A 16,781-nucleotide genomic window follows, 5' to 3' on the forward strand; every position below is an offset into this window, starting at 1 on the left:
TACGCCTCGACAACGTCACAAATCATAAAATTCTATATCGACGCTCTGTGAAAAGGGTTCATCGCGCGCTCAGGCAAACTTAATATATGATGCACATTTTTGGCTTATTGGCTACATCAATAAGTAAAATTGCTGTATTTGGGCTGAAGAGCAACCCGCCTTCATTCAAGAACAGTCATTACATCGGCTCATATTTCTTCCAAGACGAGGCTTGCGCCAATGTAACAGTGAATGGCGAACGCTATCGGGCAATGATAAACGACTTTTTGATCTCTGAAATTGAAGCCCGTGATCTCCACAACATTTAGTTCCAAGAAGACGGCGCTACTTTCCATACAGCTCATGACACAATGGATTTACTGTGTCATCGTTTCGGTGAGCAATTTATCTCTCGTCTCGGACCAGTGGATTGGCCACTAAGATCGTGTGATATCACACTTTTGCACTTTTATTTGTGGGGGTATGAAAAGTTTAAATACTTTGTGGATAAACCAGCTTCAATTGGGACATTGGAAGCCAACACTACTAAAGTTTTTCACGACATATGGACCGAAGTCCTCCAGCGAATCATTCAAAATTATTGTCTACGGATGACCGAATTACGGCACAGCTGCGGCCTGCATTTGAAAGGCATTATCTTTAAAAAATAAATGTCATGAGTGCTTCTACACAAAAATAATATAGATTGCCCAATCAATTTAATATTTTATTTCAATTTATACTTCTAAATTGATCATCTAAATTGATCATCCTTTATCGGGATTTGTGAATTGTTCATTCTCAGATTCTTATGTCTAACTTTTTTGATTCTTGTTTTTCTATTGATTTGTATTAAAATAAATGAAAATAAATAATTGGCGCTTACACTTTTTTTTGGATGTTTGGCCGAGCTCTTCCTCCTATTTGTGATGTGCGTTTTGTAGTTGTTCCACAAATAGAAGGACTTACTGTTTTAAGCCCACTTCGAATGGCGGATGATTTTTTATGATGAACTTTTTTAATGGCAGAAATACACTGGGAGGTTCGCCATTGCCTGCCGAGAGGTGATTGCTATTAGAAAAAACTGTTTTTATAATTTTGGTGTTTCATGCACGGAGATTCGTATCCACGCACTTCCGAATAGTTGTCACTTCAATGGTTGTCAGCTGCGTACAACGCCTTGAGGTACCCCGGCTTCCATGAGTTGAATATTCGTTGAATATTATTTGTTACTCTATGTTCCTATTCTATTGTTGAATATTCTCGACGTAATCCGAATTGCTGGGAAGGAATTAAGATTCGTGCCTGTAGTGTGGGGTCTAGGCGGCCAAGTTTAAGTTTCTCAAAAAGTTTTGATAATGATGGTAATAAACTAATTGGTCTGTATAAAGAAACTTCAGAAGCGTCTTTTTTGGTTTAGGTATTAGGTATTGCAATGATTTCGACCACTTTCCAAGACAGTGGAAAATACATCATTCGTAATGCTAAGTTAAATAAAGGGTTTATCAATAAGGGCGGGTAGATGTTGAAATGGAATAAAATGGCGTTTGCTGTGTGGCACGTAGCGCCGTTCTGCTGGAACCATATGTCGTCTAGGTCCATATGGTTCAATATGGGCCATAAGAAATTGGAAGGGCCACCACGTCTACCGAAAAATGGGCGCAATGCGCGCAACGTTTGCGTTAATGAACACTCATTTTGATAATAAAGTTTTATCATTTGAACGTGCTGTTCAATCGTGTAACTTGCCATGATGATTTGGCATAAACAACTGCATGATAAACAAAAGATTTGACAGATGTCACCAAAACAAAATGGCTGCCACAGGGCGCCAAAATCGACCCGCGCCAATTGAAAACCCCTTTATATTTCTTAATCAGAAAGTGGCTTAGTCAGGTAACTCCTTTAGGTTTCTTCCTGTTATTCCGTCCAATTCCCAGGACTTATTTTTGTCTTTTATATTTCTTTCGAAGTTATTTTTTTAATTGGTGTATTTATGTTCCTTGTGAAGTGAGCATGAAATTCAGAGTTATCGATGGCTTGGTTATTATGTTGCTTTGGAAAAGTTTTTTTTAAAACGTCAGCGAGTATTTTAGACTTTTATGTTGGAACTTTGGCCCAAGAATTTTTCCTTGTCTTTAGAGGAGGTTGGTGAATTACTACGTTGTCGATTTTTTTGCATGACTTCCATCAGTGTATAGTTTGTAGCTCTAGTAGTTCCCACCGATGCGATATATTTTTCAAAATTTTCGTCCATATCCACTTTTAACATATCTTTCTTATAATTTCTTTTATTGCCATACTGAGCCTTTTTTAATGTCCAGCGAATATTTAGATTGCCAATGTTGCCTTAATTTTAGTTGTTTCTCATTTGTTCCAAGATTTTGTGGAATATCTTGTATTTGTGATATTGATTATCACCCTCCTGTAACTGTGATTATCACCTTCCCATTCTCTGCTTCGAAAGGAATTTCCTAATGAGATTTCCTTCTAGACTGGAATAGTTTGAAGAAGATCCAACACCCAACACACCCGTTAAGATCTACACGTACGGGTCTAAAATGGATACCGGTGTAGGATCAGGGTTATTTTGCGAAGAGCTTCCTATTCGTGAATCCTTTAAACTACCGGATCACTGTAGTGTTTTTCAAGCGGAAATAAACGCTATTCATGAAGCCTTAAAATGGTTAAAGATAAACAGAATATCATCAACGGATATCTGCATTCTATCAGACAGCCAAGCTGCCCTACGAGCCCTGGATGCATTCCAAACAACATCAAGGAGTGTCTTACGTTGTCGCCAATCTCTAAATGAGATGGCCAAACAATATCGAATAATCTTATGCTGGGTTCCAGGCCACAGAGATATACCAGGGAACTGTAGGGCAGACCAACTTGCAAAAGAAGGTACCTGACATAAGTAATTTTATGGAGATACCTCTCGCAACTTGTAAGCTTCTCATTAAGGACGCATTAATCAGGTCTGCAAATCAAAGATGGATTAGCGTTAACACCTGTGAAATTGCTAGGCAAACATGGCCAAGGCTAAATTTACGTCTGGCCAAGAGTATTATAAAACTGAATAGACTTCAAATCAGGACCTTAGTAGGGGCCCTCACAGGACATTGTCTTAGGCGTTTACCCGCATGATTTCTGTCGTAGTTGCAGAAATGAGGACGAGTTGGAACAATTCAACACCTTTTTTGCACATGCCCAGCTCTAGCCAGAAGCAGGAACCGATTTTTAAAATCCTACTTCTTAACGAATATAGATAATCTATACATTTTAGGTATCAACAACCTTTTAGGCTTTGTCAAAAGCTCAGGATGGTTTAATATGGAGAGGGAAATGTAGCTAAGTCCCCGTGGTTCACAACGGATCCATTTCGTGGTCTAAGTATCATCGTTGTCTCTATGTGCGATGCGGCTGCCAAACCTACCTACCTAACCTATCTTGTATTTGTTGTTACTCATTTCAATTATATAATAGGTGTGAATGTTGTTGTGGCACACACTACACTGTCATTGGAGTACACGATTGCGGAGTCTACTTCCTTGTGACTCTTTAAGGAGACTTCAGTGTTAAAGCTATGCCCCAAAATTTCGCGGGAATTCGTAAAATTATTGTAAAATTTATGGGTCTTGCAGTTTAGGATATCTAATATGGATTGGTAAGATGGGCTGCCGATAAAAAAAAAATCATAGAGAAATATTTAACCCAGTTTTATAATGCATTTTTAATTGAAACCAGCAGACGATACACCCTTTAGTTTCCCTTTGCACGCTATTCGTAATTTTGATAATTTTCGCACTTGTTATACACCTATTCCAAATTAATGTTGTTCGTTAAAATATAAAAATATTTTTTTGTTATCATTCTGCCTTTTTTAGAGTTTTTTCGTGTTTTCGTTTTTTGATTTATCATCTTTGATTCACATTTCTATTTGTTACTATTTGCCTGCCAGCGGTACGGCACCGACTGTGACCTATTTTTCATTTCACAACTTTGATATAACCTTTTCATACTATTCTTATTTTTTTTTTTTGTTGTTTTCATTTTTATATATACATACATTTACTTATACATATGTATATTATATATGCTTATTCTGTATATATATGTACAAATATGTACTCCGATTACTTTATTAATTAACAGCATTGGGATCTGCAACTCCGATACTAATTTGATTTATTTCGCTTTTACTATTATATGGTACTTTTCGCTGGTTGCATAAAACTATAGGTGACAAAACTATTGATGAAACAATATCAACTCAAATTAAAGGGAAATATAGGAAATGTATAAATGTATATGTATTTACAAACATATATATGTATTTATGGATGTATGCGCAATTTTTAATGCTAGAAAATTTATTCGGAAATAAATTCGAAAATATTGCCATTTAGCAACTCAGGTCTCTTCTGTAAGTTGATATGCCGAACTTAGCGCGGAAAATATCGATTGCTTGTGGAGCACGGTGCGCCATCCTGCTAAAACCAAAGGCCATCTAAGGCTTTGTCTACTATATAATTTTCTATGATACTCACCAACCTGCCATTCCCTCTGAATGTATCGGCGTCTCAAGTGTAATTTTTTTTTTCATTTTCATTTTCATATTTTCATTCATTCATTCATTTGTGATTCATTTTCTAGTCATTATAACCCCATTTTAACTACAACATTTTCTAAAAACATAGTAATCCAGAGTCATTTAAGGGAATTCACGAAATCAGCCAATTTTATGTCATCATATATGGGGCGTTCCACGTCAACCGGACCAAAGCTCTGTCCAAAATTCTATGGGATGAAAATAATCATATAATATGTCAAAATACTCGTAAACTCATGCCCTTTCAATTGCAAAGTGGCAAATTTGAAAATTCAAAATGGCGTCATTACTGTGTCACCTCAAAGACACTAAATTCCAAAATTTGCAAATATATCTATCAATTACTTTTAAAAATAGGTTCAAAAATGATGACTCATGATATATTTGAATGTTTTTGGGGTCGCTGATTACGAATCTGAAATCAGATTTTCAAAATTCGAAATGGCGGATCCAATATGGCGGACATTTTTCGAAAATTTTTTTGGATTCGCTGGAAACTCATCACTTGGGGGTTTTCGGGGTCGCTGATGACGAATCCGATGTCAGATTTTCAAAATTCAAAATGGCGGATCCAATATGGCGGACATTTTTCGAAAATTTTTTTGGATTCGCTTGAAACTCATCACTTGGGGGTTTTCGGGGTCGCTGATGACGAATCCGATGTCAGTTTTTCAAAATTCAAAATGGCGGATCCAATATGGCGGATATTTTCGAAATTTTTTTTAATTTGCTTAAAATTTGTTACTCGGGGGTTTTCGAGGTCGCTAATGACGAATCCGATATCAGTTTTTCAAATTCAAAATGGCGGATCCAATATGTCAAATCAATGTTGTTTTATAGCCCTAAAAAGGGCTGATTGATGATTTATTTTTTGGTGTTTTAGCTACTTTATTAGCCCTGAAAGGGGCTGATTAAAGGTTTATTTTTTGGTGTTTAAATTAATTTATTAGCTCTGAAAAGGGCTGATTGATAGTAACTCTCTTTAAATGGTTTTATATTTCAAAACGGCTGATTAATATTGGACAATGGCGAGCGGTTCATGGTCATTCGAGTACCTATAAACGTTGAGTTTATTATGTGGTGTAACTATAAAACAATGTGCTGATTGGATTTTTGTTACAGAAGGTGCCGCGGAAAATCTCTTGTTTAGCGAACGTTTCATTTTTTCATGTTGCTGTTTTGAATAAATAAAAAATTGAATCGATTTAATGTGCTCTTTTGCCCAATCAAAAAGAGCTTTGGCATTCAAAATGGCGTCTTGAGGTTTACGTTGTAAACTGGCACGCGTTGCTTCTCTTTTTAAAACTGCTCCAACGCCATCGCATGCTCCTTTCCCATGAGCAGTTGCATGGAAATGCCACTCAGCCTTTACATTAAAATCTTTTTCGTGGTTTATTAAATTTATTATTTGGTACCGATTTTTGTAGTGCTGTTTAGCCCCGTCAGTAAAATAGTATATTTTTTTGACATTTGGGCATACTTTCTTTATTTCCGGTATTACTGTCTGCTGTAATACGTAAACTGCTGCAGTATCATGCGTTGTACAGTCTGACAGTAATACAATACTGCGGTGCTTCATTTCATTCCCTTCCTTGTAATAGAAAACTGCAGGATGTACTGTGCATTGATCATTATTATAATGAAATCCTTGCACAGCATCCTGCGCAACATAAGCATAGTTTTCAGAAAAATCACACTGCAATATTACTTCGCCGTCTTGAAGATTATTTTTTTTTTTCCTGTAAGTACTCAGACTGCCTCTTAGCAATAAAATGATGCGGTAAAAGTTTCTTAAACTGAGTGGACATTTCTCCTATAAAATCTTCTGAGGAAAAGAACATTTTCTTCAGAGTACACCTATCAGTCGATTGCCAAGATCTACAAATAATTTCACTAATTTCATTAGCTTCTAAAGCAGTTGACACTTTATTTAAAAAGGTTTCAATTCCAGGACATGAGGTGCATTCTAAAAGAAAACAAGAGGGCTGAGGAATTTTACATAAAACAAAATTAAAACAAACCTTATAATTTTTAATTAAAAGCTCTGAATCAGGTGCCAGTTTTTCAAAATTCAACTCATCAATCATTAATTTAAAATTTTGATGAATTAAGCAGACGCAAACGCTATGAGTGCCAGCCGATCCCGCACAAACACAATTTTTTGGCCTCAAAGCAGCAAACTTTGACATGCCAATCGGCAAATCAGGATATTTTTCCTTAAATTCTGCATGCATTACTTTAATATCGGTAAGCAAGAGTCTTTTTTGTAATAATCGTTTTTCTCCATTGACTTTAGCGGATACACTGTCTTTTCTTCCCGGCATTAAACGGCTATTTTGATCACACTCATAAAACTCCTGAACTTTATTAATCGTTTCCTCAGGTAATGTTTTTCCTTGTTTTAATTCAGGTTTAACCATTAAAAGCTTCAGAGCTAATAAAGTAGCTAAAACACCAAAAAATAAATCATCAATCAGCCCTTTTTAGGGCTCTAAAACAACATTGATTTGACATATTGGATCCGCCATTTTGAATTTGAAAAACTGATATCGGATTCGTCATTAGCGACCTCGAAACCCCCGAGTAACAAATTTTAAGCAAATTAAAAAAAATTTCGAAAATATCCGCCATATTGGATCCGCCATTTTGAATTTTGAAAAACTGACATCGGATTCGTCATCAGCGACCCCGAAAACCCCCAAGTGATGAGTTTCAAGCGAATCCAAAAAAATTTTCGAAAAATGTCCGCCATATTGGATCCGCCATTTTGAATTTTGAAAATCTGACATCGGATTCGTCATCAGCGACCCCGAAAACCCCCAAGTGATGAGTTTCAAGCGAATCCAAAAAAATTTTCGAAAAATGTCCGCCATATTGGATCCGCCATTTTGAATTTTGAAAATCTGATTTCAGATTCGTAATCAGCGACCCCAAAAACATTCAAATATATCATGAGTCATCATTTTTGAACCTATTTTTAAAAGTAATTGATAGATATATTTGCAAATTTTGGAATTTAGTGTCTTTGAGGTGACACAGTAATGACGCCATTTTGAATTTTCAAATTTGCCACTTTGCAATTTTCACTTGCCACAATCATATTATATGATTATTTTCATCCCATAGAATTTTGGACAGAGCTTTGGTCCGGTTGACGTGGAACGCCCCATATATAAATACATATGTGATTGGCCGAGCTCCTGCTCCTATTTGTGCCATGTGTCTTGATGGTGTTCCATAAATGTAGGGGCCTTGGTATTTCATGTACGGAGATTAGAATCTATGCTCTTCCGAATGGTGTAGCCCCGCAAGTCTGGTCGAGCGTTGTTGCACTTGAAAATGACGTTATCTCCTCAATGCTAAGCTCGTACGGAATACAAAAATTCCTTTAACAATTTCCTGTCATACCCTCACTCCATTCATTCATACATACAAACAATGTAAGAAAATAGAATTAGTGGTCGTATTTTGTTGAAACTTTGCCCCTTAAATGACTAATAGGTCTATGAATAAGTTCGTGCGGTTTTTTTCGAAATTTGAATTTCGGATCATTCCCATGGCTTTTAAACGTTTGGAAATGGTTGATTGATCAACTCCCAAAGTTTTTGCAACCTCTTCTTGCGTTTGAGCCGGATCTTGATAGAGCAATTCCTCCAATTCGGTATCCATGAACTTTGGCGGCGCGGCCAAAATCACCACTTTTAAAGCGTGCAAACCACTTCTGGCACGTTCGCTCAGCTAGAGCATGCTCACCATAAACTTCCACCAAGATACGATGACTTTCGGCTGCTTTTTTCTTCATATTAAAGAATTCCCCGCAAAAACACATTATTTGGCACGAAATTCGACATTTTCAAGTGTGGTAAAAATATTGTTGTTTACGCTTCAAATAAAAAACTTATACTGACGTTTGTGCCTTACGACAGTAGCTCTCCAATGAATGTTTGGAAATGTGGATCGATGGAATAATAATCAAGTTACGCCATCTGTTGTAAAACCGCACGAACTTATCCATGGACCTATTACATGTCGCTAATTTGAAAAATGAAATAGGTTTTTCCGTAATTTTTTTTTAATTTTAAATTTTAAATTTTTTACTTTTTGATATGGCATTATATCATAGTTGTTATTGAAATTTACAATTATATTGAAAAATATGAATACAACTATTAATCAACCTGTTCAAATCAAATGTCATCGCAGTACTGCTCATAGATGCGAGACCTAGCTTGACCATCTAACTGGAAAAATCCAAAGTTTTGTAAACGGATGTCTCCGGCGTATTCTCAAGGTATGGTGGCCAAACGTCAACGACGAGATTTATAAAAAGTGCAACTTGCAACTAATGGCCAACCATATAAAGTTACGAAAGTCTGGGTGGATAGGCCACACATTGCGAAAAGATGCAACAGAAGGCGGTCGACTGTGATTGGAAGCCGCAAGAGGGGAAAATAAAACGAATGTCTAAATTGAAGATATATTCACTGTGTATTGTATACCAGTTTTTGAGATTACATCCTTAGAGGTGGAACTTAATAATTGATGCAGAGAGTTCCGTGCTATTATCTGTTTCTTCTTTTTCAACAATTCAAGGCTTGAATCGGAACCCCTTGATGATTTTTTTCCGTATTTTAAGTTCCTTTGAGATGAAACTAATGGGTGTGACGATAATAGCAAATGAGTTATTAAATCTTTATTGGTATGTACTTTTCCAGTTCTTCCAGTATGAGAAAGCCCATTTTTTGTGAACTTTCTAAGGCTTATTCAGATAATAAACCTGCCAAAACACGTTAAAACAAACAATTAGACAAATAAATAAATAACTCAGAAACTATTATCTATTTGTAAATCAAAGAACTTAATTATATCGCATCGATAGATATAATCAAATACTTATCGTCGAAACACTGTCTTGTCCATCCAGCATCGCTCATCAATGCGACCAAAGCGCTATTCTTATCTAAAATCGACTATGGCCTACCGATCTATGGGCACTGTGCGAAAAACAATGTTAAGCTCATTCTTCCTCCATAGCACACCGCAGCCAGGAGAAGCATACCTGCCTTCCCTACCTCACCGGTTATTTGCACTTTGGCAGAAGCTGGTCTTCCAACCATCGAAGAGAGAGCTACTGCCAACACCATCAAATTGATCCCAAAGCTCCTTCGGTGCAAGAATGCAGTATTGCTCAAGGCGGTTTATTCGGCAAGCAGAAAGAAAAAACACGGATATCGACCGTCAACGATTATGAGATGTTTAAATGCTGCGAATGAACTAGGTATTCCTATCAAACCAGAGAAATTCGATTACTGTACCTAGACATGCATTCTTTTAAGAAAAGTACAACTCCTCCTACAGTTTACCGTCAAGCCTTCGAACAAATTGCCTTAAATCTAAAAGAACAAGGATGGAAATTTTTGTACACGGACGGGACTAAAACTGTTTCCACCACAGCCTTTGCGGTAGTAGACTCCAACCATAACACTATTTCCGCTGGTCATCTACCAAACTTCTGCTCCGTTTTTACTGCAGAAGCAAACGCCGTTCTGCTGGCAACGCAGTATGCTCTCCGAACTGGTGAAAAATACGTTGTATGTACTGACAGCATATCCACCATTCGTTCAGTAACCAACATACCAAAAAGCAACTTTATCATCTCAACGATCCGCAACGTTTTAGCTGGTGGAAACAATTTAATCAAAATCATGTGGGTTCCAAGCCACATAGGAATACCTGGCAATGAAGCCGCTGATGAAAGAGCAAGACTGGCAGCAAATCAACCACTTATCGCCTTGAACGTGATTCTCAAAGAAGATGTTTTTAGGCTTTCAGAAGCAAAATTTTTCAAAGCCAAACTTTCTGAGTGGAATAATTTCCGGCATCACTACTCAGCATTAAACTCCCCTTCCCGAGGGGAATAAACTGTAACGATCTTAGAAATTTCTCCCGCCTACGAATTGGTCATACGACAGCAACGCATAACCATCTCCTTAAGGGTCTTCCACCTCCACAGTGTCCATTTTGCAACAGCGGTTCAATCTCGGTCATCCACTTGCTCGATAATTGTCAACATTTTTCAACAATAAGATTCAACGTCTTCGGTTACAACACCCCTTCCGATGCCCTGAAAAGCTATGACTCCGAATCCATCAAGAACATCAACAAGTACCTTACGTTAGCTGAGCTTAGGAAGTTAATTTAGAGTTAATTATCTAATAGCGTATAATGTAAGATATTAATACTATTTATTGTTACTCTGTTAAATTCATTAACAAGCGAGCCGAAGAAGTTTACACTAGTGCTCCATTTAAATGTAAAGTAGTGGATCTCCTCTACTTTTCTTATATATAATAATAATAATATATCGCATCCGTGTATTAAAACTTTGTGCACATAACCTGTTTCAGTTACCAAATTACTGAACTTATAGGTTTATATAGGGTGGACCATGTAAAATTTGCTTTTTGAATCGGCTATAAAAAAAAACTAACCAATATTTTTTCAAACTTTTTTTTTATTTTGAAGATTGAACATTGTCATTTATGAATGAAAAATAATATCGTTCAAATGACTGCCATGACTGGCTTTACAGTAGGCCATTCGATCAACCCAATTTTTAGGCACATTTTTGATTACTTGGGCTCCAATTTCATGAATGGCAACTTCGATTTCGTGTTTTAAAGCATCAATCGTCTCTGGATGGTTTGCATAGCATTTGTCCTTAACGGCTCCCCACAAAAAATGGTCCAACGGGCTTAAATCACAGCTCCGAGGCGGCCAATTGACATAAGAATTTCAGCTGATTATTCGGTTTTCAAAAACGGTAGCCAAAAGTTCGAGTGTAACTTTGGCAATGTGACAAGTTGTACCGTCCTGTTGAAACCAAATGCCGTCCATGTCATCCTCTTCAATTTTTGGAAACAACTCGATGAGCATGTCACGGTAACGCTCGCCATTTACTGTAACCGCGGCTCCTCGCTCATTTCAGAAAAAAATGGCCCGATGATGCCGCCAGATCAAAAACCGCGCCAAACAGTGACTCGTTGTGGATGCATTTGCTTCTCTACAGTAACGTGTGGATTTTCTGAGCCCCAAATCCGACAATTTTGCTTATTGACGTAGCCACCGATGTGAAAGTCAGAAGGAAGCAGAAGACTCACCACTTTGGAAATAGGTTTTCAATATTTCCCAATTTTGTTCAAGTGAATAGCGTCCCATTTCGCAAATGTCAAACTTTAAGTAAATTATGAACACATTTGACATGTCATTTGTGTTACCATTCTCAAAAAAATAGGTGGCTCAAAAAACAAACGCTATATGGCCCACCCTGTATTTCTTTTCAACGCGAGAGGACCTTTTGCAACAGAGAAAAGTTAAATATTTATCCAGACGAGTAGCTCCTGAAGCTTTCTTAAAACTTTTCTTTTGACACCAATATGGGACACTGACCTGGGTAGCAGATGGACGACGAAACTCAATCCAACAATAGGCAAATGAGTTCATAGGAACTTCGTGAAAGTGAACAATTTTATGACATATGTAGTTCCTCTCGGGCCACAGGTACTTCCGGAAATACCGCATTGGCAAGGTAAGCGACCCCATGCGAAGCATCGAGCGATGACGCAGAACAGACTTCTTTAGTTACGGCAGACGGCTCCTGGGAGAGATGCTCTGAGGGGGCAGATTGCCGCTAACTAGCCCTCCAATATAATCAGGAAATTGCTTCAATGCGAGGAGAGACGATAGACCTCGACAGAGTACAACAAAGCGAAGCTACACAGACAGAGATATAAGAAGACGAGCTTATAGCATGAAGCTGGCTGCAAATATGGTGGACTCAGACGTGGGTTAATAGAACTGGTTCATTTTATGGACGCCGTTCTGGCCCCTCCCGAAGTAATGCAGGAAGTAGTCCCAGGAAGGGAGTATGTCCATAAGAGAAGGAGGGATTGTTTTAGTCGCCGCATCTCTGAATGATGGTCGCTGTAAGTGCGAAGGCATTTAGAACTCTACTCACCCACCAAGAACCAAAAAACAAAACTAATGAATTATGTTAAATTTAATTTTGCTAACAGATGACAGCACTGTTTTAAAACCTTTAATATATTCCAAATGATAGTCAGAGTTATAAGCGGTTCGTGTGCCAAATACAATAATTTGCTTTTAAAGATTTAAAATGTGAATATCAATAATTTTCATCGACAGTCGAAATATGACTTGAAAACAATCTATGTACTTTTCTATGTACTCAGGCATCGGCTTGCACTAGAAGAAACAGTTCGACAGCTCCCGTTTTCTCTTCGAAATTTCAACATTAAGCAAAATGGTGTATTAAATGAAAAGTTAGGAGGAACCCAGAAGCATGGAATTAACAGTCGTATCATTTCTGGCGTCACGTGAAGATCTTTTGCTGGGAAAGGGGTAGAGTCCAAAAAAGATAAGCGGCTGCCGTAGTAGAATGGGTTTATACATGACTACCATTCATTGGAGGCCTCATAATGGCATCAAAACAGCGCTTTAGTGCTGCTTGGGGAGTGCCAGATCAGTACTTCAACTATTTCACCTACCTACCTACCATTCGGTAGGAACCCGGGTTCCAAATTCACTGTGTCCATGAAGCACCAAATGATTTTTCCTAATAGCGGTCGCCTCTCGGCAGGGCAATGATAAACCTGCGAGTGTTTCTGCCTTGAAAAAGTTCCTAATAAAAAAACCATCTACAATTAGGAAGTGGGCTAACACTGAAGCTTTCTCCATTTGGGGAGCAACTGGCAAAATTTAGACAGTAGTAATACTCTTGTGTGGCTAAGACGATTACTGGTGGGTGCTGAGATATACTCGTATAAATCATTTGATAGGTGCAGATATTACAAGCATAATTCCAGAGCTGCTCCTAAATATTCACAAAAGACGGGGAGAGAATATCGATCTATGGAAAATTTAATAATCAAAGTGAGAGCCTTATCGAGTTAAATATTAATTGGACTATAGACAAATACGACGAGAGACAAGAATGATCAGATTGAAGTGGCAAAAAAGCCCAACTTCGGTGGGATAAAATTCTAGATGAGGTGCTAAGTCAAAGTAGCAAAGATTTGTAAAAAAAATTAAAAGTTACGTAGTATAGTAGAAATACAAAAGTTGTTTGCAAGCAAAGAGATCTGCAAATACGTCAACTCAAAAGCTCACTGAGAGCCAAGTAGTGATTCGTGATACGCCCAATCTTTAGTTTTCTCTCAGCTGTGGTCTACGATATTGTTAGTAAAGAACAAATGGCAAAAAATTTTTACCAAGGATAAAATTTTTATCGAGGAATAAACGCTGAGAGAGGTTTCTAGATATTTAGAGTTCAGCGTGGTGATATTCATGTCAGAGAAGCTGAGCGAGTTCACATAGCATTCGTTCTAATCTGTTGGCCTTTGTAATTTTGAAGTACGAGCATTAGTGGACTTCGAACCAATATTTGGGAACCTGTATTAATGCCGATAATAAGGTCAGTCCTTGAAATTCAACGGCTGTTCTCTCGTCCTCTCTTAACGACTTCCAAGAAAAAACTTTATAAGTGCCTCACCATGCTGATCCTATTGATTGCGGCTCTTCTGTAGTGTTCTTGTTTTGAGTGGCATAGTGCTGCAAATAAAGATCTTATGGCTCATCTGGTTAGATCATGTCTTAGGAATGAATACAAGTCCTCCAGCCTTAAATAAAGACACAGAGGCTTGGACGATGACGATATCCTATGAGGCGTCCCTTGGAGTGTTTGAGAGAAAGATTCTTCGGAAGATTTTTGGAACTTTACACATTGGTGACAGCGAATATCGTAGGCGATGGAACAATGTGCTGTATGAGCTTTACCACGACTTACACATAGCATAGCGAATAAAGATCCAGTGGCTTCGTCATGTCTTCCGAATGGATATAAGCGCTTTGGCCTCCTCTGCGTTGGGAAGATTAGGTGGAGAAGGGCTTGGCCTCACATGGTGTATCTAGCTGGCGCCGGTTAGCACAAGAAATAAATAACTGGCGCGCTTTGTTAAATTCGGCCAAAATCGCTTAAGCGTTTATCGCGCCACTAAGGAAAACGAAGAAGTACCTGCAGGCGGCGTAAAAGGAAGATAGAAGCATTCTCTCCTTTCGAACAAAGATAGTAAAGACCCAACTCGGGTAAGGATATTCAACAAAAAAAAAAAATAATATACAAAAAAAAACCAAAAAAATTACTTAATTAGTTCTCATTAGTACCGGTCGGTTCAAATTATTTTTTTTCGTTTGGTTTTTTTTTATGTGATGTAATCTCCTACCTGTCCGAGAGGTAGATACCTATGAAATGAGACTTTTTTCAATTTCAAACGTTTATTAACAAAAAATGGTTACAAATTTAATCTTCAAAGTAATAGCCATCGCTATCGACACATTTTTCCCATATCTCAGGCAATTTGTGGATGCCGCACAAAAAAATTGGCCGTCTTTGGCCGCAAACCAATCATCGAGCCATTTTTTGGCTTCTTCGTGAAAATTTAAGCGCTGCTCGGAAAGTGCGTAACCCATCGATGCAAAGAAATGATTATCGGAAGGCACCAAGTCTGGTGAGCAAGCCACATGCACCAGCGGTTCTCAATCGTACGTCCAGCGGTTCCCAATCGTACGTCTCCACCAATTCCCGGGCCGCTCCTGTGGCGGTGCATTGTCATCAAGAAAAATTGCTTTGTGACCCCGATAGGCATATTCTGGGCGTTTTCGATGTATAGCGCTATTCAAATCGGCCAATTGTCGTTGGTAGCGTGCACCGTTAACTGTTTCACCTGGTTTTAATAGCTCGTACCAAATCATACTACGCTGATCCCAGAAAACACACAGCATTGCCTTGCGGCCGAAGCGATTTGGTTTGGCCGTTGTTTTTGGCTTGTGTCCGGGCGGACCATACGATCGTTTACGCTTGGAATTGAAGAAATACACCCATTTTTCATCACCCGTAACGATTCGATTCCTTTTGAACCGGGAGAGCAGCATTTCACCAGTGGTTTTTCGGTTCTCTTGTTGCCTTTCAGTCAGTTCATGCGGCACCCATCTTCCGACATTTAAAATCATGCCCATGTCTTTCAAACGTTTGGAAATGGTTTTTTGGGTCACTCCCAACTGCTCTGCCATCATTTCTTGCGTTTAACCATCATCTTCATCTAACAATGCTTGAAATTCGGCGTCCTCAAACTTTTTCGGTGGCCGGCCACGGTCCTCGTTCTCCACGCTAAAATCACCACTTCGGAAATTTTCAAACCACCTGAAGCACTGTGCTCTACTTAGAGCATGTCCACCATAAGCTTCTATAAGCATTTGATGAGCTTGAGAAGCAGAAAATCAACGATGGCCGCAAATCGTAGTTTTAAGGCACGAAATTCGACATTTTTAAGAGCGACAAAATTGCATTGTTGTATGAAACGTAACAAACAATAAACTGAATATTGTTGACAGATGACAGACGAAAAAAGCAAGACATTTGGAAAGGTTTAAAAATGCTCCTAGCGACATCTATAGCCTAATAGCTGAAGGTCTCACTTTATAGGTATATGCTTCTTGGCCCCAGTTGTTTAGCGCAAGAAAGTTAATACGTTATTTAAGAAAAAGAAGAAGGTAATCATTAAAACAAATTCTGATTTTTTTCCATTATTTTTTATTTGCTTCTTTGGGCAAGATTAGTCATTAATTAATTATTTAATTTATTTAGTTATTAAATTATTGCCTGCACATACTTAAATTTTTTTTAAAAAAAGGGGAAATTTTGCTTCATTGCTACTTTTAAATTGATTTTTTTTTTGTAATACGTACATACTTATAAACTAGAACATATCAGCTGTAAAAATATGATTTTCGTTCACTTTATAACAACTGTGTAATGAAATGACTTTTACTATGTACAAAATTAAATAAATTAAAATTTTTAATATTGCCATGCTACTTACATATTAATTTGCTTTAAAAATGGTTAAATTTTCGCAAAGACACTAAAATAAAAACTAAAAAAAATTAAAAAATAAAAAATAAATATGTATACCTAGAAATGAGTAATAAATCGTATTAAAAAAAAACTTAAATAAAATTAGTACAAAATTAAATTAAGAATAAATTTGAGCTATTAGAAATTAGATTTTTCACCATTTAACGAGATTTTTAAATTAATTATTATTAATTA

The sequence above is a fragment of the Anastrepha obliqua genome, chromosome 1 (assembly GCF_027943255.1).
Source record: "Anastrepha obliqua isolate idAnaObli1 chromosome 1, idAnaObli1_1.0, whole genome shotgun sequence".
Lineage (NCBI taxonomy): Eukaryota > Metazoa > Arthropoda > Insecta > Diptera > Tephritidae > Anastrepha > Anastrepha obliqua.